Source organism: Vidua macroura, chromosome 1 (genome assembly GCF_024509145.1).
Source record: "Vidua macroura isolate BioBank_ID:100142 chromosome 1, ASM2450914v1, whole genome shotgun sequence".
NCBI classification, from domain to species: Eukaryota; Metazoa; Chordata; class Aves; order Passeriformes; family Viduidae; genus Vidua; species Vidua macroura.
In genome coordinates, this window is record NC_071571.1 from 7,682,943 (window position 1) to 7,696,532 (window position 13,590).

The window sequence follows — 13,590 nt, forward strand, 5'->3', positions numbered from 1 at the left end:
CAATGCAAGAGGGAACACATTTCCTAAATCTGCCTGTTAATAAAGGGCTCATTCCTCTCATTTGTCCTACAGCATGAGTCATCATTTATGCCTTTACAGAATAAGTGAAAAACACTGTTAACTTGGAATAGCTGTGTGATATATTCACTATTTGTGGGTGTAAATGACTATGCAAAATGCCTATGGGAAAAATCCATCCTTTCCATGGTGCACTTGACAGCCCAAAGCCACACTTAGTATTCCATTTCATCAGCCTACTGGCCTTCAGCATGGTGCTTGGTGGTTTTTTAGTGAACAGACTGTACTATCCTCAGTTTGTGTGATATTTTCCAGCACTATGAGGCTGTGGGTGGCATGACAGGACTGCAAAAAAATTGTTATTCTGTACCTTTGTCCTGTTCTGGGCATGCTTATCTGCACCAGAATCTTCACTCCTTGGATTTCATCTCTTTTTCTGTTCATGCCATCTATGACTCAACAGCTACCCACTTCTGATTTTGCCCCCAAAAAAAAATAAAAACCTTCTGTTAATTGATCTTATTGGAATATTTTACCAGTTTCATCATGTTCCATCTCATGTTCCAAGGCTCTGCCCACATGCTGAGAGCTCATGTAATGTTCCTGTGGTACATCTGCCCCAACAGTATCTAACAAAAGGTTAATGGTGCCTGTGATCCTGAGCTCAGCTTCATGAAACTTGTGTGGCTGACAGGCCTGGAGCTTTATTTATCAAGAAAAATGAGTTAATTGTGAAGAGGTTTCCTTTGCTGTTTCTCTTGGCAGCACAGAAAAAATCAGGGAGCGCTTCAGGAGTAAGAGACTGACCAGTGCAGGTCTTTAACTGAGGTGGAAATCAATAAACCCAAAGCTTTCAGGAGGCTTTTATCCCAAAATGAGCACATCCAGGTTCAAAGTATTTGCATTAAGGACAAGCTAGGAATATCCATGGGCTGCCAAAAGGGAAGAGGAAAGCAGGAGGCCTGCTCTAATAAAATGCAGTGAATATTTGTCTGCATTGACAGCAATCAATACAGTTCACAGGAGCTGTTAAACTCCAATATCAAAAGCAGAAGCACTTCTGTTGTGCTGCTGTTTTCTTTTTTTTTTTTTTTTTTTTTCAAAATCAGAATCTGTAACCATCCTGACAGATATTAATGGTAATGGTGATACATCAGATGCTGGGGAAGCAGTTTTGCACAACTTTAGAGGCAGCAGTTATAATTCTAAAAAATCTTTCTCACAGATCATAGTATTTCTTCTTCTACAAAGAGAAATATTTCTTCTAAGGTTCTCCTAACCAGTCAGTCTATTATTGTTTACACAGTTTCTTTAAGTACCAAAACCATCCAGAAAGCAGATTGGGGTTGCTGGAAGTTTGCATGTCCTTGCATTTACTGCAGCCCCACAGAAGGGTCAAAACAGGTTTTTCCTGCATTCATAGGCAATAAACCTTTTTCAGTGTCAACTCTTTTTGGAGCAGGAACTGTCTCTTACTCTTGTAGATTGTGCTGCAATCAAGTTTATAATTGGTTCTAAGGTAACAGAAGTTTCACAGCAGGTGCAAAAGATGCAATAAGAAATCTCAATTTCAGGGAAATGCAAATGCCAGGGGGAAAAAAATGGAGCAATTCTTTCAGCATCTACCATGTTAGGGGTTTGCAGGAGCCTTCAAACAGTGAATGCTGATGCTGGTAAACAGCTTAGTGTCATAAATATTAAAAAGTGCAATACAGTTAAGTGAACCATTGGATTTTTTAAACATATACAACATTTGAATGATAGATCCTGCTGCACATGACCAGAACCTACCCATCTCCCTTATAATTTTTTTATGCTGCAGTACAATATCTTTCCAACTAGGATATTTAGATGCAAAAAAAGCTTGTTAAGTGATGACACCTGGAACTAAACTGGAGTGACTCCTCTAATTAGGAGTTTTTTCCCTGCCTGAATTTGTGCCTGTCATGCCATCTTAGTTCCAGGCAGAAGGGCTGCTCAGATATCAAGGGAAGAGGACCATTTTCACAGGAGGCACTGAATCATCTGCTGTTGTTCCTATTCCAGCAGGGATTTTAAACTGCTCTGTGTATAATTGCTATAGGTCTATTTGTCTCTACCATTCTTTCATAGAATTTTGCATCATTATTTTCAAGCTGTTGTTCCCTCACCTTTTCTTTTTGCAATGACATCTGAATCAATATTTATCTGTGGTCTACTGTATGTAATTATTCTGGCTTTCTTATCTTGCTAGTTGCAAAAACCAGAGACTTCTGCTCTGTCTCCCTCTCCCCCCAACCCCAAAGTCTATGTAAACCCTATTTAAGCATAGTGAGGGATATTCAGACAGATTTTAACATGGTCCCTGCATTCTGGAAAAGCAAGAATTTCAGCATAGCAATGTGCTATCTCCTCATCCCTTTCTTGAGGGTCAGAATATAATTTTTTAAGGAAAATTTAATTTAGATATATTACATCTATCTAAATACATATATCATACACTGAGCACCTGGACAGGTTGCTCCTTTCCCCTCTCCCCTCACTTTATTCAAATAGTTCTACTGGAAAAATGTTGTGTTTAGGTTTTGTTTTGGTTTGTTTGTTGAGGTGTTATTCCTTTGATGCTCTCTCTTTGGCAGCAGTGGCAGCAGTGTCCTATTTTTAACTTTTCACATCCTTGTCATTCCTTTGCCACCCCTGGGCTTGGTGCTGGGTCCTTGTGCCCTAAAGGGAGGCTTTGGCACTGTCAGTGTTATGTTCTTTGCTGAGAAATGGTCACATCTCTTCTCCTCCCAGCATCCTTGCTACTGCATCTTCATCAGGTGGCAAAAGAGCAAGATATTTAGGATAACTGCAGGCGCTCCAATAAATGTTACTGAAGGAAAATGTAGGTAATTTTAATTAAAATAGGATGTTGCTCTTTTTGTGGCTGTGAAATATTTCAGAGGACAAAATTAAATTTGCTATTTGTCATAGAAGTTTCACCAATAAATCAAAAAATATTTGCCCTTACACCCAAATATGACACATAGGATGATGCAGGCATTTTCCCTGGGGCTGCGACACTGCCACTTCCTCTGTGATATCTTATATGTCACTTTGTTTTCTGGTGAAGTTACAGCAATAGATTCCTACTTTTAAATGGACTTTCAGAATTGATGCATTAAATGTTGCTGACATTCAGTGTCTGCATTAGAAAAACTTTTAAGAACTTGTGTTCTTACAAGAAATGCAAATATCCATGGATTTGCTAGCTTAGAGGAACTCACCATCCTATTCCTCTACAAGGAAAGTACTGAATTCTCTTCCTTTATATGTTACCACATTTCCTCACCTGTACAATATCCCTAGCAGGAAAACACTCCAGCATTGGGTCAGTACCACTGGAAGTTATTCCCTACTCCCACCTATTCCCTCCCTTTACAGAAATTTCTGGAATTTCAATTGAGATTTATGGATATTGAACCACTCTTTTTTGTTAAGGGCATTTTCAGAGATCTAACTGCCAAAAGTATCTTCTTGTCTGTGCACAAGTGTTCCTGGCATTTTACAAATCAGTGGTTGGTGGAGGATGTCCTTTGGAATATGTGCTTATGAAAAGTGCTGTTCTTGAAAAACTCCAGTGAAAATATTGACCTTCTCCTTTAGACAGCAGCAGCCACTGCTCAGAGTGTGGTGAAGTAACAGACACTGGGATGCCACAAGCAGGATTGAGCAGTGCCACCCAAGGGACCGTGGACTGTCCCACCTCGGCTTGCGGTGCTGGTCACTCCTTCCCCAGGAGCTGCCATTTACCAGAGAGATGAGGAAACTTCATGGAAAATTCTGTTAGCTCTCCTCCTCACCTGCTGGAATAGGTGTTGAGTGTTTCTACACCCAAGTTTCTAATTAAAGAGGAATATTGCAGTGTCCAGCTCGCTGTCCAAGGTCAGATGTGCACCTGGAGGAATCCTAAATCCCAATTGCCAGTTTCTTTATGCTGACACAAATAATCTTTGTGCACTTCTTAGTCAGGTGTTCTCTCTATAACACGATAAAGTATTTTAAATGGAACACTGTATCATCTCACATTAAATAATCTAATTTATAGTCATGCCCTACATAGCCATCAGAGATATTAGGTTATAGAATACACGATAATCCATCAAGCAGAACTTAAAAGCAGAAGCAGAGTTCCATACTAAATGGTACATTTACTATTACATTCTTTTATATAACAAGGCGGTTATAAATTAAAATAACCCCATTAGAATACAGGGCAGTAAAACAGAAGCAGCCATGGCTCTTTCTCTTTGTTGAGGTGAAACAAACCCTCTTTTCTTCCCTGAAGAACAGAAAATAGGGCAGCACATTTTTCTTGAAACATATATTTTAAGTCTCCAGAATTGTGATAACTGTTTATTTGGCTGTACTTTGGCAGATTCTAGGTGTGATTACAATCCATGCATGTTGTGGTCTAACCTGCTCACAGAATACAAATGGAAATGCACAGCATCTGTAACGATGCAATGTCAAAAATATAAAGAAACCTGTAAAAATGGAGAAGAATATTAATGCACTGAAGGACTTAAACTGGGGGAATCAAGAAGAAAAAGAAATCTCTTCTCTACCCAGTTTAAAAGGAAAACTTTTGGGAATGTGTCTCCATATTATATAAATCTGCCATTACTTCTGTAGTCCATTATGTGAGACTTTATCTTGAGTATTAGTTTTGACAGTTTTGGATTGTCTAAAAGCATTTAAACCCACAAGATCTTAAAAACTCCACTGATTTCCTAAGAGAGAATGCAAGTGGGATACTTCCAAGCAAGTTTCTGAATAGGCCAAAATCTGCTCTCCTAAATTCCAGGGCTTTATTCTTTTTGTTGCCATATTTCCTCTTGTGATCCTGAACTTCATCACCTCATGGTGTGTGCAGCATCAGCTGCTCCCAGCTTTCACCCTGCTCTGTAATTTCTCCTGGTTTGAAAGTGTGAGGTCCAGCAGAACATCTCCATCAGCTCTTTCATCACCTGTGTCAGGACAAACACCCTCCACAGACCTCCTGGGTTATTGTGCCTGTGTTGTTGACCCTGCAGGAGATAAAGGTTGAGGACCTATGAGGATCAGGGTATTTGAATGTGAGCCTTCTTCCATTTGTATGGAGCAAATGGTGCTCCCTGGGTTTTTTTCAGCTTTTTTGTACATCTCCTTCTTCCTGACCAGAAAGCTGGTACCAGGTGCTCCCACTGCTCCTTTCCTTCCTCCACCCATACCCACGTCCTGCAAGGTGATCACTTCCCCCAGCCCCAGAGAGAAGTCACCTCCAGACCTGGAGAGCCACATCCTCTCTGGGGAACCTTTAAGACTCTGCTCTAGAGCCCTGGGCACTGTTCACAGAGATAGGAAATGTTTCTTTATTTGAAGACATGAAGGAATGATTTTTTCCATTCTCTCTGACATTTTGGTCGCTTTGTTGATCTCATGTGATGAAAGCAAAATTAAGTTCTTAATGTTTATTTTGCAAGGTATATTGGCAGTTTCCAAGCTATGTGGCTAAAATCAGGAGATTTGCATGATTTACCAGGGGTGACTCTTCTACACTTCCTTTCCCAAATATGCAATCAAGGCCACTGAAGGCAGCAGATATTTTGTTTGACTTTTGCAGTGGCTCTGGTGGTTTCCCTTGCACAAACAGTTGCATTTCTTTTCACTGCCATGATTTCTGTGCAGCTAAGCTCTTACTCCACTGGAATCAGATGTTTTCAAGTCTTCCATCCCCAGTGATGAGTCATGAATATTGGTTTTGATGTGTTCATGGATCAGGATCAATCTTCACTTCTGCATTCTTTGGCTGTAGTGCTCCCTGGGTTTTTTTCAGCTTCTCTCTCCAGAAAGCTTTCCTGCAGAATTATTTTAAAGAGATGTAGTCCTCCCCTTGATGTAAACATTACCTTTGCCTATGTCTGGGTAAGGTAAATTTGAATTAAACTGAGCTTTATCTCTTTGCGGCATACCTTCAGAAACTGCTGTGTTTTCTAAATCCCTGGTGTCTTAAAGAGTAAGCTTCTTACTTTGAATTAAAACAAAGACAAACCCTGGTATGAAAAACTGCAACTGTAGCCTTTTCTGTCAATTATTTATTAAGATGTGAGTCTCTGCAATGTTCTGATTGTGTGGAAGAGTTTAATTGTGTAATCACTGGTCTTAATGATGACATTTTCATTTTGTGAAGAAAAAAAGTTGATTTAAAAATCCCTTATTTCAGTCTTCCATCACAATTGTTATCTGTCTCTTTCCTAAATTATGAACAAGAACCAATTGAAGGAGAGAATGAAAATAGTTTGAAGTTTTTTGTCTTGTATCTTTTTTATCACCTGCTTTCGAACTATATTTAAATGGCAAGAAGAAAAGCCTAATTAAAATACTAGATCTTATTATGGAAGCTCACTGGTGAGGAGCAGTTTATGGTTTTATCACCCTTTCTGAGGAACTGATGAGAGCTGGTGTAATCACATCATATGCATTAGGAAAAACACTAATGACAGAATACATTAATGACAGCTATTTGAACATCAAAGTTTGCATTTTATGAGGCTCAAAAGAAGAAATTGGCAGATTATTCATTAAATACTGCATAATCAATCAGCAACAAGCTTTAGAACTGATTTTGAGTTGATCACACATTTTTCTGCTGAAGTTGATGTTAGGAGCAGTAACTGCAAAATGCCAAGACCTTTCTGGTACAATGGTTCTAACACTTCCTTGGTATCACAAAATGAAAAAACAATTACTGTTTCTGCTTCAAGATGCTACATGGATGAGGACAGGCCCAGGCTAATATCTGGGTGGTACAGACAGGTTTTAAGTCAAACAAACAGCAGGGAATATCTCTCTTTGCAGCTTTTCATTTTCACAGTCCTCAGCTTCCAGGTTTCATATGTCAGTGTGAAAACAAAACCAGCTTAAGAAGGGATCTCTCCAAAATATTTGGATGGAATTAGATAACACTAGAAATGGTGGAGAGAAGGGAGGGGTCTTTCTGTATGTGCATTTCCAGGAAGGGTTTGATTATGTTCAAAACTACTTATGTCCATGATCTGACATTTCCAAACCACATTTACAAGCTGTGGCTCTGTTACAGACCTCAGCCAGCTACTGAGCATATAAATAAAGACATAATACTTTTCCACTTCCTGAACATATTGGTAAGATAAATCTGTGTATTTTCCAGAGGCTTTCTGACCAATGTGATGAATAACACCATATAAATATGTAGATAATATACAGTTCAGCACAAAATATTCCTATCATTGAAACCCAAAAGAAAATGAACAAGAGTCAGACTGTCTTATGAGTCAGAAGTGTCTTATGCTGAAAAGTTTTTTAAAAAGTCCTTGATTAAAGGGACTTTAAATCCTCTTGTGGAATTATTGTGGTGGGTTGCCCATCAGTCCCCCTCCCCAGTGGGCCTGGGGGAGAAAATTCTATGAAAATCTCATGGGTGGAGCTAAGGACAGGGGGATCACTTGCCAGTTGCCATTGGAACAAAACAGACTCCATTTGGGGAAATCAATTTGATAGTTTACTATTATTTGTAACAGAATTGTGAGAGTGAGAAATAAAAATAAATACGCCTTCCCTTCCTAGCCCTCCGCTGACCATGGTGTCTGCAAGGCTGTTTCTCTCACATTTTGTCACTCTTCTCACATACATACAAACCCAGCATTTTCACCCTTTTATAAATACATTTTCACAGATGCACTGGCAGTGTCCCTGATGGGCTCACCTTTAACCAGTGGCAGGTCTGTAACTTTTCATAGATTTTTTTGTTTACTGATTCTGCAAAATAAATACAAGTGATTCTGAGAGAGGCAAAAAGTCCTAAAATTATTCTGTTTCTTTTTTTATTATTCAGAATATGCTGTCAGGTAAACTGGTTTTCCAACAAAAAAAAGAGAAAAAATAAAGGTTTAAAGTTAAAAACAAGAAACAATTAAATACTTCATGTTGGATGAGGAGAGAATGGTGTATTTATTTGTAGTTCTATTTCTCCACTCACTGTGTCTTCCTTTGTGTGCCTGGTCTTTTTAAGCCTCAAAGGAAGATTGAACTGATTTTGAATTTAAAGCAGGGTTTTGTGGTTTAACCCCAGCCAGCAGCCAAGCCCCACACAGCTGATTGCTCCAGTGGAATCAGGGAGAGAACCAGAAGAGTAAAACCCAGAGCTGGGTGGAGATAAAGGCAGTTTAATGGGGGAGGCAAAAGCTGTGCACACAAGCAAAGCAAAACCAGGAATTAATTCCCTGTTTCCCATGGCTGGGCAGGTGTTCAGCCACCTCCAGAAGAGCAGGCCCCACCACATATATCAGTGACCTGGGGAGACAAACACCATCGCTCCAAAAGCTCCCCTCTTCCTTCTCCTTTCCCACTTTATATACTGATCATGATGCTGTGTGGTCTGGGATAACCCTTGGGTCAGTTTGGGTCCCCTGTCCTGGCTGTGTCCCCCCATCTTCCCAGGCACCCCCAGCCTCCTCGACAGCGTGGCAGCACAAAAAGCAGAAAATTCCGTGTAAGCCCTGCTCAGCAACAAAAATATCTCTGCATTATCAACACTGTGCTCAGCACAAATCCAAAACACAGCCACTGTGAAGAAAATTAACTCTACCCCAGCCAAACCCAGCACACAGTGTCAAGGAAAGATTTGTGCCTGTCTGTACATGAAGGCCAGTTCTTGCTGATCAAACTCTCCATGCCAGAGTGCCAACCTTTCCAAGTTATCTATTCTCTCACAGGTGAGTCCTGTGGGCTCACCTTGCAGTGTGGAAAGGTGCCTTTAAGGTGTAGGAAACATTTACACGTCTCAGTGTGTTAATAACTTAAAATAAAAAGCATCCAGGCATTAACTTTATGAGAAATTTGAGTGATGCAGTTCATTCAGTTGTCAAGTTATACGTTAGAAATTTTGGGGTAAAGAGCACATAAACTTGGAATGCCACTCTACAGCTGGAAAATAAACAGGAGCAGTAAAAATGCAGATTAGTCCATTTATTTTCATTTGATCTATGGAGAAGTAGGAATTTCACACACCTCTTTGGCTGGAAGGAAGGTAGGTTGACCAACTGTAAAAGGAGGTGTTCACCTACTCAAAATAGTTGGTCACTGTGACTTTTTAAGTCTTAAGGAGATGATTTTCATTATATTCCTGAAAAGATCCATAAATTAATCAATTTAAAAGTACCAATATTTTAATTAATGCAGCATAATTGCTGAATACCACTCTGGGTCAGTTTGGTGGAGAGTATTATTTTAGAAGCCCTTAAGCAGTTGCAAAAGAATTTTAAATAAATCCTGGAATCAATCAGTGTCATTAAGGTTCTTGCATGTTTGAAGTGAATTAAGTTCAATTTGTTGTTAGATCAAATATTTACCCTACTGTACAAATTTATCCTACTGGATAAATTACTTAAGCTTTGAGTTTTCTTCCTGTCTCAGGCTTGTGATCCAATCAGCCTCATATTTTTTTCTGCAGTTTTAGTTGTGTGGTGCAAGGATGTCAAATGGTTTGGGGTTTTCAATTCTAACACCAATTGCAAACAGGCAGAGATTTCTTGCCAGACCACAGGAGTTAGTGGTGTGCTGATACCTGAGGCTAAAGGGGTTACAGCTCAAAGTCGCATACTGAGCCACACAAAGCCAAGAGCAAAATCCGTTGATTTTTATTATCCTGGGATTAAGTGAATGCATTTGAAAAACCCCAAACTTTATCTTAATCCCCTCAGATGTTGCAGTTATTTTTGTTAAGTGTTTAATCTTGGGGGCATCTGTTAAAACATCCAGCAGAAAGAGAGGTCTTCTGCTAGATCCAATGGCAAGAAGTTCCATATGTTAATTCTGATTTCATTAAGAAAAATATTCTAGGTTTCATTGGTTTGCCTGTTGTTTTTGAGAAATAAAATGGTGAAAATACATTTTTTCCTTTTATTCTGTGTCTGTCTATCATCTTGTAGAACTTACATCTTCCTTGGTTTTTTTCTGTAGTGTTAGCAATTTCTGTTTCTTCAGTCTTCTTACCTCTTTCAGAATATCTTTTTCCTCTGTGTTGAATGTGTCATGATGAAAAGGGACATGGTACTCAGCACAGGCTTAGCACAGCTTGGTTTTCCATGCCAGTTGTTGTGTTCAGTGTTGGATTTTAAGGCACATGTATTGCAAGAATGTCTGGGTTAAAGTCTTGCTCAAATATGCACACCAAAAGAGAAGACACCAGAAATTTGGGCTCTGCTCTTTATCTCCTGTACAGAGAGACATAAAACTGAACTTGATCCCTTCTGTCATCATTTTAAATTTGTCTAGGCGTGCTATGCAAAGCCAGCAGAAAGTAATGTAAAAGTGATGTCTGTAATATTTTTCTTTACTGAAATTTCTTATCCTCTAATTAGCTGACAGGATTGATCATTTGATAGAAAGCACTGCTCTGATGCCATGAAACCAAAACAGTAACAATTGTTACACAGGTATTTCACAATAACTTCAAATCTGTTTCTAACATGGGATGTGAGGTAATCCAAAGACATTTCTTTCTTGATGAATAACAGAAGTCCAAAAGCTTTTTCTTAATTTATAAGATACATTACACAGAAATCTTCCTTGTGGTGCTTCGGTTATCTTTTATCTTGATTATGGTTGACATTTTTAGGGTACAAGGCACTGTAGTTAGGAGGATAATTTTTGAATCTCCATGAGGTGCTGCAGTTTGGCTCTGAATTATATGGGAGACAGTTTGAAGTCAGAGCACTTTATTATTTTTCCACTGCAGCTACCAGATACCTCACACAGCCTGATGAGTGCAATGAAGCTTTGAAACTTCAAACAGTGAAGACGGAAACATTGCAATACTTTAAAAAGGGAAGAGTGGGGACAGGTTGTCAATCCACCTTCTTTATTTTTCCTGTAAACTCATAAAACATTGAATATAGTATAAAATATTGCAAACCTTATTTTGCTGGAAGAATGTGGGCAAGGGAAGGGTTGTATCACTTGAATAAATCCACTTGATTGTTTGCCTGTCATAGAAGAGCTCTTACCCAAGCATCCCTTAGCACATTTAGTACTCAGACACAGAGATTTGGATTTATTTGAACCCTGAGTATCTTATTCTGCTTAGTCTTCACAATTTTTATGCACATTTAAACTTCAACAACCTCCCCATATGCAGATTAGCTAATACATAAAATTCTTTACTTGGAATACCTTATCTGGCTGCTCTGTTTACTAAAATTCAAGGTAGGAAAGAGAATGTAGCATCTTCCACAATGTATTTTTTACTTTCCAAATCTATTCATTGAATACAGCTCTTCCTAGTTTAAAAGGAAGAAGAGCAAGCTACAGTTTCAGTAATAATTTTTACCTTTAGGCAAACCTACTATAACTCCTGCCAGAATTAAATTAAGATCTGTACTTTCTTCTGGAATCTTTCCAGCTCATCTTTTGGTGAAACATATACCATAATAGGACATGAAACAGAAGATGAAAGCAAATATTTTTCCCAATTCTTTCTTTTCATAACTTGAGAAATTGCTTTCTAGTATCATGGTAAAAATACATAACATTTATTCCAATATCTTCAAGTGTAGAAAAACCCATCTATAAATGTCTACTAAATTTTATTAACAGTTTACATTTCAGTCTAAACAGCTTACTGTTCAGTACATCTTTTCAGTTTCAATAGAGTTTAAAAATGTGTTAAAGACGGGGATGGGGAGCAGAATAAAGCTCCCATGAGGTGAGAGGGCCGTTTACCAGCAGTCCTGGCTAACTGGGGAGGGCCCAGGTGACTGGAGGTCAGCAAATGTGATGCCTAAAAGAGCCAGTGGTGTGAGGTCCAACAGGGCCAAGTCCTGCATTTGGGTCACAACAACACCAGGCAGTGCTACAGGCTGGGGACAGAGTGGCTGGAAAGTGGCCCTGAGGGGAAGGGACCTGGGGGTGCTGGCTGACAGCAGCTGAACATGAGCCAGGTGTGCCCAGGTAGCCAAGAAAGCCAAAGGCATCCTGGCTTGTATCAGAAATGGTGTGGCCAGCAGGACCAGGGCAGTGACTGTCCCCCTGTACTGGGCACTGGTGAGGCTGCACCCCAAACCCTGTGTTCAGTTTCCTCACAACATGAAAGACTTTGAGGTGCTGGATCATGTCCAGAGAAGGGCAATGGAGCTGGGGAAGGGTCTGGAGCTCCAATCTTATGAGGAGTGGCTGAGGGAGCTGGGATTGTTTAGCTGGAGAAAAACAGGCTCAGGGGGGTGATGCCTTGTGGAGGCTGACCTAGAACAGAGACTAGACAGATCTAAAGAATAAAGTAGGGATTTATTGAAAGGCCTCAATGGATACACCTTGGGCAGCACAAGAGCCCAGCCAGGGCTACACCTGAGATGAACAAAAATGGTCACAAAATGCACAGCTGGTCACAGGGTCCCTCACTTTTAAAAGTTCTGATCCATTTGCATATTGGAGTTAATTGTCCAGTTATAGCTTTAGGTTATGAAGTCCCATCCTTCTTGTTTTTCTCTCTTCAGTCCACATTCTTTTATGTTCTTGGGCCTGAGATTTGGATCATTTGTCCTTGGCCCCCCGCTAGAGAAGGAATTGTTTTGTCTCCCTACTCTGTGAAGAGAGCTCACCTTCCCATAATATGAAGCTCAGAACTACACACTAAAGCAGTACAGAATCTGAAAAATATAAAAGCTAAAACCTGAGGCATCAGGGGACCTCGTCACTCTCCACAATTACCTGAAAGGAGGGTGTAGAGAGGGGGGATCTGTCTCTTTTCCCAAGGAGCAAATAGTAAGACAAGAGAGAATGGCCTCAAGTTGTGCCAGGGAGGTTTAAGTTGGATTCTAAGAGCAATTTCTTCACAGAAAGGGTTGTCAAGCACTGGAACAGGCTGCCCATGGCAGTGGTGGAGTCACCATCTCTGGGGGTATTTAAAAGATGTGTAGATGTGGCAATGGGGGATGTGCTTTAGTGCTGGGCTTGGCAATGCTGGGTTAATGCTTGGACTCAGTGCTCTTAGAATCATAGAATGGTTTGAGTTGGAAGGGACCTTAAAGACTTTAAGGGTGTTTTACAACCAAGTGATTCTGTGATTCTGTGACTCTGCTTACAGCAAGATGTGTTTCACTTTGGGGTGAGGGGACAGGAATTGTGCTATCGATGACAGAGGAACACAGAACAACTTAACCACATGATAAAGACTGATTCCATGGCACAATATTTTTGTTATTGGCTGGCTAAAGCTTTACTTCCTGATCAGCATTTAAACACATGAATAAAGAGCCTGATTCACAGGAGCATTTCACAGCAATTGCTCTAGCAACTCTCAAAACCTAAGCTATGGAACTCTTCATCTCATGCCCTCTGACTGAACAGTTCTGTTTCTGAAATGAAGACAGGAGTGAGAGAAATAAAGCTTATATCAAAGCACCAAGGCTTCAGTTTGTTGTAAAGTAGCATCTTTCTGTTAGCTGATGGCATTGGAAGCAAGCTGTGGAAATCCTTTTTCTTTGACAAAAGATGTCATAGAACTGTGATATGTGATTTTGTACTGCCAATTAT

At 39.8% G+C, this 13,590-nt stretch overlaps 1 protein-coding gene across 2 annotated transcripts in view; it reads left to right on the plus strand.

The window, feature by feature from the left end:
* Window positions 1–13,590, plus strand: part of DPP6 (dipeptidyl peptidase like 6) — a 394,434-nt gene that overhangs the window by 299,292 nt on the left and 81,552 nt on the right. The gene's annotated exons all lie outside the window — the stretch shown is intronic.